This window comes from Triticum dicoccoides, chromosome 1A, assembly GCF_002162155.2.
Source record: "Triticum dicoccoides isolate Atlit2015 ecotype Zavitan chromosome 1A, WEW_v2.0, whole genome shotgun sequence".
Taxonomy (NCBI): Eukaryota; Viridiplantae; Streptophyta; class Magnoliopsida; order Poales; family Poaceae; genus Triticum; species Triticum dicoccoides.
Window position 1 is genome coordinate 13,628,297 of NC_041380.1, and position 14,178 is coordinate 13,642,474.

Genomic DNA, 14,178 nt, shown 5'->3' on the forward strand with positions numbered 1-14,178 from the left:
CTAGAAGAAAGAGAGTTGTCGATCTCCTACACCCTCCCGCCCCTACCCAACCAACTCTCGGCGCCACCCAAACCCTAGAAGAAAGAGTGTTGTCGATCTCCTACCCCCTTCCGCCCCTACCCGACAAACTCTCGAGGCCACCCAACCCCTCACTACTAGGGAAAACCTTATACACATGAGCTTAGTAGTAGCGCTTTTTAAAAGGCACCGCTGCTACTAATTATCAGTAGCGCTTTTTAAAAGGCACCGCTGCTACTAATTATCAGTAGCGCTTGGCCGTAGAAAGCGCTGCTACTATGCACTTACCAGTAGCGCTGTAGTTATAGAACACACTACTACTATAATTGCCAGACCGTTGCCGGCAGACCAGGCATACTAGTAGCGCTCGTATGCAAAAAGCGCTACTGCTACTGTACCACTACTAGGAAAATGCTTACCAGTAGAGCTGGTTTTTGAGCTACCAGTAGCACGGGCACCAGTGCTACTGCTACAGCACTACAGCTATTTTGTAGCAGTAGCGCGTTTTTAGGCCGGCGCTACTGGTAAGTTCAAGTACTAGTAGCGCGTTTTCAGGCCCGCGCTACTGCTAACATTTATGTTTTTTTAGCATTTTGGCGCTGTACATGTTTAAACAGATATATCTTTTATACAATAACAACTCATCATGACATGAACTAGTCTGTTTAAATAGCATATTCATTACCACTTGTCATCACCATCAAACAATGTTCGTCAATGAGACATCATATAACAAGTTGGTCACTAGTTGTAAGTGCATCTAGTGCCCCTTAGTGATTTTGGTGTATTGAAGACTTATAGGTTAAGTATCTAATGTGTTTATGAGTGCACACAGGTCTATATGTCTATGAGGAGTTTGATATTTACAGAGAAAGTCGACCCCTAAAAATGAAGTTCTTCGACTGAAGACTTTGATATTTTGAAGACTTTCTGAAGACTTTAAAAGTGAAGAAATTGGTGTAACCCTGAAGACTTGGTATTCATTCGAGGAACATGAAGCGTGAAGACTTTTGTTTTCGTAGTTTCATTTTCTCTTTCTTGAGTCATAGGGTCGAGGAAATACTAAGGAGAAAATTTCCATGTGATGCTCAACTCAAATCTTACACCTACCAATCCCTTCGAGTGAAGCCATTGGAAATCTCATACAGTTCAGTCAATTTCTTCAGTGATAGAGACGCAGTTCTACTGGTCACTGAGGACTTTGTTTTGACTAAGGAGTTAGGAATTCGCCAGTGCGAATTGCCTACATAGTGAGGAACATGATAGCCCTGAGGAATTTGTACCTCAAATTTCCAACCGTTGCTGTGCTATGTGCCAGCTATCCCAAAATATCCTATCCACATAACGGTCATATCATTGAAGGGCATTTATGTCTTATCATGTCGGGCTGCTCCCTAGGCTATAAATAGCCGCCCCCTACAACCACTAGCCGGTTGGCTGCTCCGCGAGAACTTGACACTTGTCATTTGAGAGCAACCCATCCTTCGAGGACTTTGAGCGAAAATCATCAAGTGAGGAAAATCCAAACCCAAACCCAAAACACCTACAACCCAAAGTGATTGAGCATCACTGAAGAGATTGATCCTGCGTGGATCCGACGCTTGTTACCTTTGAAGATTGTGCTTCTTCCAGACGGTTAGGCGTTATGGTCTAGAGCATCCAAGAGGAATTGTGGATCGCCGAGTGACCGGGTTTGTCAAGGTTCGGAAGTCACCTGAAGACTTACCATGAGTGACTGGGCGAGGACTGTGTGTCCTTAGCTCAAGGAGAATACGGTGAGGACTGTGTGTCCGGGACTAGGTGTCCTTGAGTTTAAATACTCAGCCGCTCCAACCAGATGTACAACTGAGACAACAGTTGGAACTGGTCTACCAAATCATTGTCTTCACCAAGCTTACTGGTTCTATTTCCTCAACACTTTCATTTCCTCATTGCTGTGTTGTATGTTTGTTCATATCTGTGTTTGAAGACTTTGACTGAAGACTTTCTCAATTTTCTCAGTTCAATTTCTTCAGTCTGTTTGTCTTCATCTTGTGCTATCCTGTGTTTACGCTTTCTGTACTCTTTGTTTGTCTTCATTTTATCATGATGATCATGCATGTATTCTGCTATGTTTACTTCTGAGTACTTATTCCGCTGCTAGTAGTTCTTCACTAAGGAATTTCCTCACAAGCAAATTCCTCAGTGAAGAATTTCATAAAAATCGCCTATTCACCCCCCTCTAGTCGATATAACGCACTTTCAATTGGTATCAGAGCATGGTACTTCGTTGTTCTGTGTGATTTTGGTTTAACCGCCTGGAGTTTTAGTTATGTCAACCGCATGTATGATCAAGGTCTCTGCTGGGTGTCCTACCTTTGATGGGACGGACTACCCTTACTGGAAGAACAAGATGCGCATGCATCTTGAGGCAATTGATAACGATCTCTGGTACGTTGTGGAAAATGGTGTTCCCTCCGTCTCACCCTCACTGAACGCTACCGATGTGAAGAGATTCAAGCAACTCGATTCCCAAGTGAAGAATATCATATGTGGCCATCTGAGTAAAGGACAGTATGGTAGAGTGAGTGCTTTGGAAACTGCTAAGCTTATCTGGGATAGGCTGTCGAAGGTCAATGAAGGAGTTTCAACTCAGCGTGACTCTCGAGTTGATGTTCTTCACAATCTCTTCAACCGCTTCAAAAGACTCGACAATGAAAATGTTCAGCAAACCTTCGATCGCCTCACTAACATCTCAAATGAGCTTCAAGCCCTTGGTGCCACTGACATCACCGACCATGAGGTGGTGAAGAAATTGCTGAGATCGCTTGATTCCTCATTTGACACTCTGGCACTGATGATACAAGAGCGTGCTGATTACAAGTCACTTGACCCCGCTGATATCCTCGAGAGGCTTAACACTCATGAGTTCCAGCTTGCTGAAAAGAGAGATCTCTATGGTTCAAGCTATGGCAGATCACGTGCACTGAAGGCCAAGGCAGTATCAGAATCCGAAGATGAAGATTCTGGTAGCAGCCTTGGTGATCCTGAAGAACTGAGTCATGATCTAGCACTGCTTGTGAAGAAATTCCAGAAGTTCTCAATATGTGGTTGTTTTGGAAAACCCTCAAGGAGCAATGATTCCTCATCCAGTGACTACAAGAAGAGGCTTTGTCACAAGTGCAAGAAACCAGGACATTACATTCAAGATTGTCCTCAGTGTGAAAAGGAATCAAAGAAGAAGAAATACAAGGATTACAGTTCTGATGATGCGAAGAAAAAGAAGAAGTCTTCAAAATCATCATCTTCAAAATCCTCAAAGTCTTCATCTCACAAGAAGAGCAGCTCCAAGAAGGCTCGAGCATTCATTGGCAAGGAAATGGACTCTGAAGCTGAATCTGAGGAACAAGAGGAAGAGGAGGCTTCTGAGGACTCTGAATCTGGTGTGGCGAGCCTAGCCCTCGCTACTGCATTCGTCAGCAAGTCTATCTTCAACGCCGAAGAAAATGACCTCCCCAACAAGGCTGATGAAGGCAATGATGACTATGCTCCCACCTATTGCTTCATGGCAAAAGGTGCCAAGGTACCTAGATATACCTCCTCTGAGTCTAGTGAAGTGAATCTGATGACAATCTTAAGCCCAGCTACTCTAAACTTGCTAAGATTGTTGTGAAACAACAAAAGGCTTTTGAAAAGGTTCAAAACATGCTAGACAAAAGTGATGATATGTTGGGTGAAGAAATGGATCGCACTAAAGCCTTAACTGAAAATCTTCAGAGACTTCAGACCAGGTTTGACAACCTTCAAGATCATCATAACACTCTCTTATCTGATCATGAGAAGCTTTCTTATGAATATCTTCAAAAGAAGCAAGATCTTGAGAAGCTAAGAGTAAGTTACGAAGATCTTTAGAAGGAGCGCGATTCATTGCTTGCTCAACAAATCAGTGCTGCTCAGGAAGAATTCATTCCTCCATGTTTAAAATGCATTGAGCGAGAATCTGCAAATTCCTCACCTGAATGTTCAAATGCTTCTAATGTTACAAATTCTTCACCCGTCTCTGCTGTCACTAATTCCTCACCTGAGGACATTGCTAGTTTCACTGACGATGCAGGGCTGAAGGAATTGTACATGACAGGCATGTACAAAAGCCTCAAAGGGCATCAGACTCTTTGTGATGTGCTTAAAAAGCAGATCCTCAACAGGAACCCTAGGAAAGAGGGTATTGCCTTTGAGAGGAAACTCAATGCTGATGGTACATATTGGAAGCCTGACCAGTACCCCAAAACCTCATGGGTTGCTGCAAAGGGACCTCTAGTTGATCCATCTAATTTATCTAGCTATACATGTGAATCTTCTCATTCTTCTGATGAGTCAATTGACTCCAACTATAAACTGTTCAAAAATCAGAATGGTGAAGTATTTGCTAGATATGTTGGCACTAACTGCAGGAACGGTTCACCTATGAAGAAAATATGGGTTCCCAAAAGGTATCTTGAAAATCTTCAGGTGAATGTCCTCATGACACCACCTGTGAAGAAAAGGAACCCCAGATCAAATTCTTCATATGGACCAAATTCTTCATATGGATCAAAGTCCTCATATGAACATCATCGTGCTAACAACTCTGTTTCGCAGGGAAGAGCCAAGGGCTATGAATATGAGCATTATTCTTCTAATCATTATGTTCATAAGTCCTCGAAGAATTCCTCTGCTTATTCATATGCTTACTCTAACCCCTCTTATGTGAAACATAATGGTTTGGCCGCTATGCCACCATTCTCGTATGGAGTTCGTAGAGTGATGAACTCTTTGCCACCCCTTCAGATGTGGGTGGTGAAGAAAAAGAACTAGTCTTTTATGCAGGGTCAGGTCTCCAGACGTACTGTAACGTCTGAAGAATTTGCTGGGGACCTGACAAAAATGCCTGAAAGGACGCAGGCTAACCATGATGAAATGAACTTTCATTTCACACGTCCTCCCTCTGTTTTATCTATCTTACCACTTGATGAAATTGATCTGATGAATTGTGATATCATATTCTTCACTGCTGAAGTATATGAGGTTCGTAAGTTGCACTAATTCATCTGCAGGATGATCAACCGAAAGCCACTAAATGGGTACTTGATAGTGGATGTACAAATCACATGACTGGTGACAGGAATCTGTTGATGGATGCTCCCTTATCGTTATCACATCTGAAGCATATCATCTTCGCTGACAAAAGCAAAAGTCAGGTATTGGGTCTAGGTAAAGTTGCTATCACAAAGGATCAACACATGGACAAAGTCATGCTTGTTGAGTCCTTAGGATACAACCTTATGTCTGTCTCAATGCTTTGTGATCTTGATATGGTTGTTGTCTTTGGCAAGTATCGTTGTGTTGTGATTATGGAAGCTGACAAATCCAAAGTCTTCGAAGGCTTTAGGAGAGGAGACTTGTATATTGTTGATTTCTCTGCAGATTCACAACCAGCCGTGTGCCTACTTGCAAAAGCTTCAGAAGGATGGCTATGGCATCGACGACTTGTTCATGCAGGCATGAGGAATTTGCACACACTTGCAAAGAAGAAGCATGTCATTGGCATTGAAAATGTCAAATTCCTCAAGGATCACTTATGCGGTGCCTGTGAAGCTGGAAAGATGACCAAGGCCAAGCATCCAGCGAAGACTATCATGACCACTACTCGTCCATTCGAATTGCTTCACATGGATCTCTTCGGTCCTAATCATTATTCCTCTGTTTCAAATGAAGCATCTCAATATGGCTTTGTTATTGTTGATTACTCTCGTTACACATGGGTACACCTTCTCTCTTACAAAATTGAAGTGCAGGAAGTCTTCAAACGATTTTCCTCGAGGGCTTCAACCAACTTTGGTGTGAAGATCAAGCACATCAGAAGTGACAATGGCACTGAGTTCAAGAATTCGGGTCTCGATGACTATCTTGATGAACTTGGTATTACTCATGAGTTATCTGCTCCTTATACTCCTCAACAGAATGGCGTCGTGGAGTGCAAGAACATGACTCTTGCTGAGATGGCTTGCACTATGCTTGATGAGTACAAAATCCCTCGTCGTTTCTAGGTTGATGCAATTGATACCGCGTGCCATATCATCAACAGAGTATATCTTCACAAATTCTTCAAGAAGACTGCCTATGAACTCCTCACTGACAAGAAACCCAATGTGAGTTCTTTCAAAGTCTTCGGTGCTAAATGCTGGATTAGAGATCCTCATCACAACTCTAAATTTGCACCGGAAGCACATGAAGGTTTTATGCTTGGTTACGAAAAGGACTCGCACACCTACAGAGTCTTCAACAATGTTCTTCACAAGATTGTTGAAACTGTAGATGTGCGGTTCGATGAAACTAATGGCTCGCAAAGAGAGCACCTACCTTCTGTGTTAGATGAACCAGCACCTGAGGATTCAATCAAGCACAAGGCTACTGAAGATGTCATTCCTACTGAAGAATCTGCTGAAGAATTCATTCCAGAATGTGAAGAACGTCGAGCTGATGCACCTGAAGAAAATGCTGAGGAAATTGATGCTGAAGAAAATGCTGATCAAATTCCTCAATGACAACCAGCTCATCCTCGCGTTGCAAAAGAAGTGCAAGTGGAGAAGATCATCGATGACATCAGAGCACCAGGTCCTCTCACACGCTCAAAAGCTTCACATCTATCTAACTTTTGTGGGCACTTTGCTTTTGTCTCTATCACAGAGCCCACTAAGGTAGATGAAGCATTTCTGGAGCCTGAGTGGATTCAGGCCATGCAAGAAGAATTACATCAGTTCAAGCTCAACAATGTCTGGGAACTAGTCAATCGTCCCGATCCTCGCAAGCATAACATCATTGGCACGAAGTGGATCTACCGCAACAAGCAAGATGAAAATGGTGTTGTGGTGAGGAATAAGGCTCGACTAGTAGCTCAAGGCTACACACAGGTTGAAGGAATTGATTTCGATGAAACTTTTGCACCTGTTGCTAGACTTGAGGCTATTCGCATATTACTTGCTTATGCTAACCATCATGATATCATCTTATACCAAATGGATGTGAAAAGTGCATTCCTCAATGGTAAGCTTGAGGAAGAAGTATATGTTGCTCAACCCCCAGGTTTTGAGGATCCAAAACATCCTGACAAAGTCTTCAGACTTAACAAGGCCCTCTATGGCCTCAAGCAGGCCCCACGGGCGTGGTATGATACATTGAAGAAATTCTTCATGAAGAAAGGCTTCACACCCGGTTCACTCGATCCCACTCTCTTTACTAAATCTTATGATGGTGAACTGTTTGTGTGCCAAATATATGTTGATGATATCATCTTTGGTTGTACTGACCAACGTTATAGTGATGAATTTGCCTATATGATGAGTGAAGAATATCAAATGTCTATGATGGGAGAGTTGAAATTCTTCTTAGGTCTTCAAATTCGTCAACATCGCAATGGTATATTCATATCTCAGGAGAAATACCTTAAGGATGTCCTGAAGAAATTCGGCATGCAAGATTGCAAATGCATCAAAATTCCTATGCCCACAAATGGTCATCTATGCACTGATGAAAATGGTACTGACTTCGATCATAAGGTATACCGCTCCATGATTGGCTCTTATTGTACTTATGTGCATCTAGGCCAGATATAATGCTTAGTGTTTGCATGTGTGCCCGATTTCAAGCTGCACCGAAGGAATCACACCATAAGGCTGTGAAGCATATTCTTTGATATCTAGCTCACACACCAACACTAGGATTATGGTATCCCAAGGGCTCGGATTTTGATCTCATTGGATATTCTGACTCTGACTATGCTGGTGACCGTGTGGACCGCAAGTCAACATCTGGTACTTGTCGTTTCCTCGGACGATCTTTGGTCTGTTGGTCTTCGAAGAAATAGAATTGCGTATCACTGTCTACCGCTGAAGCTGAGTACATTGCTGCTGGTTCTTGCTGTGCTCAACTGCTATGGATGAAGTAAACACTCAAGGACTATGGCGTCAACATGAAGAATGTGCCTCTCCTCTGTGACAATGAGAGTGCCATCAAGATTGCTCACAACCCAGTTCAGCACTCGAAGACAAAGCACATTCAGATTCGTCATCATTTTCTTCGTGATCATGTGTTGAAGGGCGACATTTCTATTGAGCATGTGAAGACTGAAGAACAACTAGCCGATATCTTCACTAAGCCCTTGGATGAGAAGAGATTTAGCAAGTTGCGGTGTGAGCTAAATATCTTAGAATCATCGAATGTACTTTGAAAAGGCACTCATCCTAACACTTATGCAAAATTGATGACTTAGATGTGCAACACATGAAGAAACGTTTTTCTTCAATCAATGAATAATAACACTGTAAGTGTGAAGAAATTAATGAAGAATTTGATTCTCAGAACCCTACGACAATTGTACGCGGTGTCTAAAATCATCATTCTTATACGGTGGGTCACGCCACCACAAAAGTTGAAAATCTTCAGTTTGAGTTTTTCCTCAACTTTTGAAATTCCTCAGTTTTTCAAATTCTTCAACTTTGCAAAATCTTCACTTGTGCCGTCGTTTTTCTTCATTGGCTATATATATATATGAGTTTATGTCCTCTACAACATTCACTTATAGCTATTTCTTCAAGTTGGTTTTTCTGCTAAGTGAATGTGATTGGACCCTTCCCCTCTATGCTATACTCAATCCAATCTATTCACAATTTCTTCATGTGCGTTCTATTTGAAACTCGTTCAAATTCTTCACTGTGTCCTTGTCAGCTGAAGAAATTGCGAACGGAACGTTAAAACTAATCTTATCCAAAATTTTCGGTTTTGCCGCTCAAACCGTTTCGCATCCCACGATGCATTATTTTACTCACCCACAATCTTACACGATCTCCTCTACACAGTATGTGGGTGACACATGTCGTTAGAAGGAGAACGGCCAGGGGCACGTTCGTCCAAAATCTTCGGGCGAGCAGTTTTTCACCGTGGCTATAAATACCCCTGTCCCCTTCCTCACTTCTTTTACTCCGCTCGATCTCTCTCCCGCTCGAGCTTTCCAAACCCTAGCGCCGCCGCTACTCCATCGTCGCCGGTGAGGAAGAGCTTCACTGCCTCGACCTCGTCGTCATCGTACTCGCACCGACCGCGGAAATCTTCACCTCCGCGCCGCCGTAGACGTCTTCCTCCGCCAAGTTAGGGCGTGGAAGATCCGCACCGACGAACTTCACTGTTTCCACTCACAGTTCGTCGTGTTCTTCGTTCAGGGTAATTAAAAGTTATTTTTACTGCCCTCTTTGATTCGAAACTTTTCTACAAAATCTTCAAAAGGTGTTTTTTCTTCAAATCTTCACACACAAAACACCTCACAAATCTTCTGTTCTTGATTCATTTCTCTAAGCTATGTTCTTCAAGATTCCTCAATTGTGTGGGTCATCGATCTATACAACTCTGGAACCTAAGATATAACACGCTTAGTGAAATTCCTTAAGACGAATCTGGTCAAATTCCTCAAACTCGTTCTTTTTGAAAAACCTTCTGAGAACGCATATGACCTCTCCAAATTCCTCGCAACTACATTCTGTTCACAGGTACACATGTCCGCTGCTGAATCATTAGGTTCTCATCAATTTAACTCGTTTGCAGCGTTCCTCGAAGAAAAACTGCATACTTCTTCAGAGAATTCGATTGTTCAAATTCCTCAGCTGAAGAATATGGCAGACGGCAAGAAGCCACAGAAAGGAGGAAAGAAACCTGAGGTCATGACTGCTTTTGAGATCCCTGAAGATATATACGCTGAGTACTGCACACCTGATGAAGCCAAGTTTGGCAAAGAGACCAAAAATCAGCGCAAGGTACGCATTCAGAGGATTGAACGGAGATGGGCACGTGAATGGAGAGAGTACAGGTATGTCACTCTAAAGTATATGAAGAAATTCGCACTGAATCCCCCATGCCCAAGAGCTCCACTGGCACCTGGCCAAGTAGCTGATCCCACTAGCCTCAAGCGCGGTGAGGACTATCCTGAAGAATGGGCCAGGCGCCAAGCAAAACTGGCAAGACAAGCCAGAGAAGCAGTGAGGAAATTCAATGAAGATTCTGCTGCTGCTGCTACTGAGGCCTCTGTCAAGCCGAGGAAAGCAATGCTCAAGAAGCCCGCTCGAAAGCCAAGTGCTTCCACATCAATGCCCTCATGGCCAAGTTCCTCAGCTGCGCCCTCATGGCGAGAATCTTCAAAATCTTCAAGGCAAATTCCTCAAGCTGCCCCTGCTCCTCCGAAATCCTCAGCACCTCCACCAAAGTCCTCAGCTGTTCCGACCAAGTCCTCAGCACCTGTGCATCTGGCAACATGCCAAAGTACTGCTGGTATCTCAATAGCCTCTGGTGTCTCAGCGAGTTCCTCACATGCGCCAAATTCTTCATCTGGCCCAACTTTGCTGAAGACTAAAGCAACAGCTGGACGAGGTCCTCGGCCAAGTCCGAAGAAGAAACAGGTCGCCTTTCAAGAGCCACCTAAATATGATGAGGCTGATGATGATGAACTTGCTGAAATCATCAGGGACCGCCAAGAAAGGGCTACTAAAGCCAAAGGCACACCTGTGCCACTGCTATTGGATCCAAAGGCGATCCTTGATTACATTGATCTCTGGCATAAGGATCCCAACACACCTATGCCTGACTTCAAGCTAACACCTGGCCAAAGTCACATGCTGACTCATTTCATCCAAGAAGAGAAGTGGAAATATGATAGGGCCAGAGAGATCAAGAAATCTCAGTACCGCAAAGAGAAGCTGCTGAAGAAAAATGTCGTCAAAATGACAACTGAAGAACTCATCAAGATGCAGGCTGAAATCAAAGCCCTCAGCGACAACTTCAATTCTTACTATGCTGATTGGCAAGGAGCCAAGGTCAGATTTGTGAAGCTGACTGATACTTTCACCAAGGTTGCAGCCCAAACGCAACAAGAAGTTCCTCACGATGAAGCAACTGTTTAGCAAACTGAAGAACATGCCAGCACCGCTGATGATTTTCAGACTGCTGAAGAAAATGCTAGTTCCAGGGCTGATGACTCCATTCCAGCCGCTGAAGAAATTGCCAGGGCATCCACTAGTGGTGCGCCTGAAGAAACTAAAGAAATCAGGGCAACTGCATCAGTTGCGCCTGAGGAAAATCAACCAGATTCCTCAGCTCCGCCTGCGCCTATGCCAACTCCTATTCTTCCATCTACATCAGATGTGAAGAAGACCAAGGCTGCAGAGCAAGCTATAGTGAAGAAAAGGAAAGCATCAAATGCTTCAGAATCTTCAGCTCCCAAGAAGATGAAGCCGATGACCAGCTCGTTTGCAAATCCCATTGATGCTGTTCCTATCTCATCCATGCCATCAAAGGACCTTGTTCCTTTTGGTGAAGACTATGATATCCCAAGTGGATCGGATGAAGAAACTCAATCTGCTGCTTCGTCAGAGCAGATTGATGAAGAAATTGAAGTGGATGCAATCCCTTCAACCCCAATGGTCTCATCACCAATGCCTCAGTTTGATGCTGAAGAGGCTGGTGTTGAAGAACTTGATGATGAAGATGTGGACATTGGAAGCACAACTCCAGTTATGGCTGACGACTTTTGGGAGAGTCAGCATCCAAATTCCCCACTCTTCACCCCACTGCAGCAAATTCCTCACTCTCCTGCACCTACTGTTCAATTGGGCTCTGAAGAAACTCATCCCACTGCATCTGTGCATGAAGAAATTCCAACCACTAGTGCTGAAGAAACTTCTGCTGCTACTGCAAATGTGACTGCACCTGAGGAAGAACCAGAAATTCCTCAGCCTGAAGATCCAGAAATTGCTCAGCCTGAAGAACCTGAGATCGTGATTCCTGAGGTAGTGATGCAACTCACTGATACTCCTCTGCCCAGGCCAAAGGATCCATTCTGAAGGAAACAAAAGTTCAAGGCTGAAGACTTCTTTGGTGAGCACGTGTTCTTCACTGACTACAACCCTTATGACTCTGCTCGCATAAGGAAGAGGCGTTTCTGGACAGCTAGTCAAGCAAACTTCTATTCCTCAGTGCTGTTCAACAAAGACAAAGTCTTCGACCATGCACATATTCCTCACATGGATATGGAGTCTTTGCCGTGCTTCACGCCAGTCCTCATTGTTCTCTTTGACGCTGGGCTGCTCAATTTTTGCACTAACATATGCGATTGGAATGAAGAACTCATTCTTCAGTTCTATGCAACACTGCACATCACTGGCAACTCTGAAGATGTGAATTCATGGGTTCTGGACTGGATTACTGAGAACACACATTATAAGGCCCCAGCATCTGAATTGCTTCGTGCCCTTCCTCTGAGTCCACCCACTGAAGATGCACGTTGTGTTTACAATGAACCTGAGCTTTCAAATCACTATATGCAAGTGCTGATGAAGCCTTTGAAGCCAGGGCAGGCCCCACGAACCAAATTCCTCGTCAAGGAATTGTTGTATGTGCCTCGGACCGTCTATCGCATCCTATCGAAGACTATGAGTCCTATCAAAGGCCACGACTCTAATGATGAAGAAGTCGTTGGCATCATGAAGAACATGCTTTTCAACATCATTCATGGTGTTCCCGTCAACTTCCATGATTTCTTCATGAGGACTCTGGCCAACATTGCTATGTCACCATTTGAGCTGAAGCCTTATGCACCTTGGATTATGAGATTCATCAGGACAAGGTCTTCACTCAATTAGAAAGCTAAAACTCTAAACCACTGCAGCTACTTGCTCCCTATTGAAGTCCTCAAAAGGACATTTTCCTCCGCTGAAGAAAAGGGCAAGGCCACTGCTGTGATAGATGAAGGCATTCGTCCATTGGATGGTCAATTTCGCAAGGCTGCATCTTATTCCACCAATGATGACTCTGCCACACATGATTCTGCCGCCAACAATGCCAAGCCAAATCCTCAAGCCACAGCACCCAGGGTGATGACTGATCGTGAGTTACTCCTCAGTCTTCATCAAAAGGTTGATCGCAATCACAAATGGGTCAAGCGTCAGTTTGGTTCAATTCTTCACAACATGACTTCAACACACAATGTAGTGAAGAAAAACCACTACTACCTTCATGAAACCCTCAGCCGCACCTGGGCTGTTCTGTCTCAAGTTTACAGTGCTGAAGATCTGGAGAAAATGGGTCTCAAAGAAGCATTTGACTGGTCTGCACCTCCTCCGAAGAAATACAAGAAGGTCAAGGTTCCTTCTCTGGTGGCCAGCTCATATTCTTCATCACGTGAGACTGATGAAAATGAAGACTTGGACGACACTGCGGCAGGCCCTACTTCAACAACCAACCCTAGCAACGCTGGCGCTCCTTCATCAACTTGATTTTCTTCAGGGGCGTTAGTCCTCAGTTTCGATCCTTTTGGTCATTTGATGACAAAGGGGGAGAAATCTGAGTTAGTCTTCAAGCGGGTCTATTAATAAGGGCATTTTTTCAGCTAAGTTACAACTCTCGTTCTTCTGAAACTTTTATTGGATCGAGTTGTAATCTTAAACCCGATGGTGCGCTGATACTTTTGTTGCACTGTGCTCTGATACTTTTGATGTGTTATTCTGCATCCTTATTCCTCTTTAATATTATTGCACGCATGCTGAATTACATCAGGCACCATATTTCATCATGCATTTCAAATTCTTTATATTATATATCAAATGCGTGTATGAATTACAAGATATAGGGGGAGATCTCCATGATTCAACTCTTCAAGTGTGCATTGCTTCAAAAGCAAATTCCTCACTATGCACATCTTCAGGGGGAGTTCTTCTATATCTTGCAATCAAATTCCTCAAAATCAGTATTTACACTTGATATATTTATCCTCGTTGAAAACTTAACCTATATTGTCATCAATCACTAAAAAGGGGGAGATTGTAAGTGCATCTAGTGCCCCTTAGTGATTTTGGTGTATTGAAGACTTATAGGTTAAGTATCTAATGTGTTTATGAGTGTACACAGGTCTATAAGTCTATGAGGAGTTTGATATTTACAGAGAAAGTCGACCCCTAAAATAAAGTTCTTCGACTGAAGACTTTGATATTTTGAAGACTTTCTGAAGACTTTGAAAGTGAAGAAATTGGTGTAACCCTGAAGACTTGGTATTCATTCGAGGAACATGAAGCTGAAGACTTTTGTTTTTGTAGTTTCATTTTCTCT